The 4,595-nt window shown below is 34.3% G+C and overlaps 1 long non-coding RNA gene across 1 annotated transcript; it reads right to left on the reverse strand.

The window, feature by feature from the left end:
* Positions 1 to 404: 404 nt before the first annotated feature.
* Positions 405 to 2,649, reverse strand: LOC149491992 (uncharacterized). Its single transcript, XR_016319189.1, has 3 exons — positions 2,222 to 2,649; positions 1,400 to 1,465; positions 405 to 496 (listed from the first exon to the last, which is right to left on the reverse strand). It is a non-coding gene; the product is annotated as an uncharacterized LOC149491992 (long non-coding RNA).
* Between the last annotated feature and the right edge of the window lie 1,946 nt (positions 2,650 to 4,595).

The raw sequence follows: 4,595 nt of genomic DNA on the forward strand, positions 1-4,595 counted from the left end.
AATAAAATCAAATCCTTCAATTATACATTATTGCTGTCACGACCCGTTTCCGTGGGCCGGACCGGCACTAGGGCCCAGGTAAGCTTAAGGCCCCCGAGGCCCGTAGTAAGCCTAAACTACTCTACTTAAACATGCCACACCATTTAACAGGAACAGTAAGCCCATACAGCTAGGATATAAATATAAATATTGTACAATCCGGCCCAATTTTAGATATCTTAATTAAAGATTAGTTTGGGCCTAATCATGATAAGTCATATTCATAATATGGTTATATTAATCCACCTGCATCTAATATATAACAAGTCGTTTACACAATAACGCATACGACAGAGCCCGATTGAAATACACGACCCTATAACTGCGGAGTTCAATAATATTCTGATAATAGAATAATTAGTACATCCAAATTTAAATAACAAAAATATAAAATTTACATTTATAACTCTGCGGAGAAGATTGCAGAGCTTCAGTCGAATCAGCTGCTTCCTAGTACCTGGGAGGTTTGGAGAAAAGGGGGGTGAGTTTTGCAACTCAGTGACTAATAATAAATAATACACACCACATACAGTCAAGCAAAATGCACCCTAGTATACTGAATGAACACACAACAGTCAATCATATGACATTACATCAGCACCCACAAACAATATCACCTTCAAATAATCACATCACGTGGAAATTAGTCAGTGGAGTCACCGAACCCCCGATGAGTCGTCCTCCCACATGACTCATCCTCTCACATGTGCACCAGGGAGCCGATCCCCCATACTGGCCGACCGGTCTAATCCTCACTTGACCAGCCCTCTCATTGTTTTTACATTCTCTCTTTTCTTTTTTTTTTTTTTTTTTTTCATACCAACAGGAGGCAACCCGGTGGTCTCCATCCAATCTAGATCATCAAGCGCTCACAACAGGAGGCCACCCTGCGGGCTGCAATCAAATCTAGATTTTCAGGTGCGCAACAACAAGCGGCCATCCTGTGGTTTCAGAACAAACAGAATTATCAGGTGCACACGGGGGCGCCGATCTCCCATTTACCCGGCTAACAGAAACAGAATTAGGATCCATATAACAGAATCAGAATATAACAGAAATCAGAATCAGGATCCGTATAACAGAAACAGTCTCACAAACCCATGGTGACCCACTTCATCCTAATTCCACACAAACAAGGCACAGTATATGCACAGCACAAGTAATCAAACAATTCTTTCAACGTATTACACCAATTTCATCCAAATGCACAATTATATATAAGTATAATTATAATGATCGTAACTTAATATATATGATAAAATACTTGTAATATATTGTAAATATGTAAATAAAAACATAATGTTTATGAATAAATGTTATGCATATGCAGTGTTGATATGCATTATTTATTATTACTCACAGTGATGGAGAGCGAAGTTCTAGCTTTGATTCTGTCCTGGAGGAGTACTAGATGGACCCGGGCGATCTAAGCAAAGTAAGAATGACACAAAAAGAAATAATTCTATCAGACAAAATATCTCCTTACCCTTCTAAGAATTTTATTTTATATTCTAAATTTTTCTACGTAATTTAATCTCGATATCTAATTTCTTATCTGTACTAAAATTTTATCTTTCTATCTAACTCTATTTTATTTGTTTTCGTTTGAATTATATTTTATTTCTTATTTTATTTTCTATTAAAATTTATTTTATTTTCTACCGAAATTTCGACAGCATCTCCCCTAAAAATTGGACTATCCACCTGTTAAAATATCAACAATATATCTAATATTTCCAAACCACACAGCCCATCCATCGGGCAATCAATCAATCAAATTTCCCATCCTCCATCAAACTCAACATCACCACACAATAACATTATGTTTAAACTATCTTAATTAAATCAACACTAAAATTTCAAAGCTATTAACTATCCACATTTACCAAATTAAATTAATTAAAAAGTAATAAGTTTAATTTAATTAACTAACATTACTAACATTAACTTAACTAAACTTAACTAACTCATTAATTACAATTAATAAAAATTAATTTCATTAACTAACATTACTAAATTAATTAACTACAAATAATAAAATTAATTTAATTAACTAATATTACTAACATTAACTAGATTAACTAAAATTGTTAAAATTAAACTAACTAAAATAACTAACTTTAATTAACTATCATGAATAAAATTAAATCGATTAACTAAAATGTATTTAAATTAATTATACCCCAAATATAGTTGTTGTCGAATTGCTAGAATGGGAGTTGCCGGGTTGAAGGGCAGCAACTGCTTGTGGCCGGATCTAACTAGCAGTGGCGGAGAGAGGCGGAGAGAGGCGAAGAGAGGCGGCTGGCAGCGAGACTTGCAGCTGGAGCTGCTGCTGTGGGCGCGCCAGACCTGACAGAGGGCCTGACTGTGCGATCTGTGGCGCTGCGTGAGCTAGGACAAGGCGGAACGAGCGACAGAGCTGCTCCAGTGACGAGCGGCAGTGAGAACGGCAGTGGCGCTCGACTGGAGCTGCTGGAGCTGCTGGACAGTGGTGCGAATGCAGGTGCAGGGAAGAAGAAAGGGGAAAGAAAGAAAGAAAGAAAGAAAAGGAAAAGAAGAAGAAGAAGAAGAAGAAGAAGAAGAAGAAGAAAGAAAAGGAAAAGAAGGTGGCGGAGATGGTGTCGCCGGAGATCGGGAAGTGCAGAAAAAAAAAATGGGGAAGGGGAGTGAGGTGCGCTAGAAATAGAAAGAAAAGAAAATTCTAGATGGTTTGGGTCGAACCGGTTCGATTCGGTTCGGTTCGGCCCAAATCTTTAGTTTCCAATTGGTTTACGGGTTTTTCAATCGATTTTTGGTTCGGTTTCCCACAGAGTTCACATTAAAATATTAAAATAAATTTCCAAGCTGTCGGTTTATTAAATTTAATTGGAAAATCTTTGAAAATAAAAATTCGAGTTGTTTCAGTCTTCCCCCCTTAAAAAAAAAAATTCGTCCTCGAATTTTGAAAATAACAAGAAACTAGGATACAATAATTGTTTACGACAATGGTGGTTATGCTTCTCACATAAAGTTGCAAGTTCGTTAGTCAGAGTGGTGAATCTAATTTTTCTTAAATTTAATAATTAAGACAAACCAATGAACAGACCTGGGAAGAAAATCTAATTTATAGAGAGGGTAAGATGATTATAAGATAAATCCATCCCTAAAGTTAATTTAAACGTGAATCATACTATGTCTACAAGTTGTCACCTCAAGTCAAATATTCATAACTTAAAGCACAGATTCGACACTAATATTCACCTTTACACGTAAGAATTTTATTCACTTATAACATCTGCTCAAGTAAGGGTTATTGATCTCATTAGCTCTATATCATGTGTCCTTACATTGATGTATCGTCATTTATTCTCTCACTAGCTATCATAGGCAATGATCATCACTCCATAAGAAACTCATACACCAACCCATTATGTAATCTTACTGATATAAGAATCCACATATTCAATCAAATTTATTACTATTCCAATTTAGAATCCTTATTATTATTATCAATTCTACCATTAAATACCATTCAATCCTTTCCAATTAAAGAGAACAAATTCATGGCATTACTACAAGCTTATTTCAAACAAAATCATGACATTTCTCTAGCTAAGTGCTATCAACTTATAGGATATACTGACTTCTATCCCAATCTCATCACATATTTATCAACTTAACTATTTTCCAACAAAAGATATATAATTTATTCTCAATTCCTACTAATGAGAATTCTCATAAAAACAAATAATACATCGACTATATAGAGAAAATTTCAATTCACAATCAAGTCTCTATTTTAGTTATTAACCTCTCTATCCTTCTTCCCGAATTATCATATCATACCATTTCTTAACTAATTATGACAACAACTTATGCAACTAGCCAAATTAGTTGTTGCCATGCTGGATAATTCTTAATTTATTTTCTAAAATTCTCAAACACAGTTCTATTATACTCTATTCCATCATGAAATCCAGTCTACATTTTTTTTTTACAAGCTTAATCAAGATGTAAATTCTCCAAACCGTAATTTATATCCAATTTACCTAGGTCTACGTATCCAGAAATCCTAAACAAGTAGTGCATTTGCTCTAGCTAAGTATGAGATTAAGGATATTAAACCTATAATCTAATTCCTGATTACACTATGTCCATTGTTTTATGTTTATTCTTAATCCCATGAGCAATTTGAATTGATTAGTGATCTGATCGACACACATGAGTTGGCACTCCAATATAATCAAGATGTAGTCTTAGACCATCCTATTATCACATCCAATAATCCTCTAGTTTATATCCTTAGTCTTCAAACACTAACATGTATTCTCTTCATTAATTTGTTAAAACTATCCCAAATTCACCTTTTCCTTCTTATACCAAGTTTCACTGTTCCATGCAAATGGTAAATTAAAACTCAGCTTGCTTACTAATGAATGAAAATACTCTAATTACCTTCATGTTCTACCAAGGACATAAATTAACTTCCCTCCTTTATCTAATAAAACAAGCAACTTGCAAAAGTTGCACTAATTAATAGAAATTCCTTATTTTAATTGCTTTACGTCAAGAAA

Source organism: Jatropha curcas, unplaced genomic scaffold, assembly GCF_041381405.1.
Source record: "Jatropha curcas cultivar XTBG-Jc1 unplaced genomic scaffold, XTBG_Jcur_1.0 HiC_scaffold_185_pilon, whole genome shotgun sequence".
NCBI classification, from domain to species: Eukaryota; Viridiplantae; Streptophyta; class Magnoliopsida; order Malpighiales; family Euphorbiaceae; genus Jatropha; species Jatropha curcas.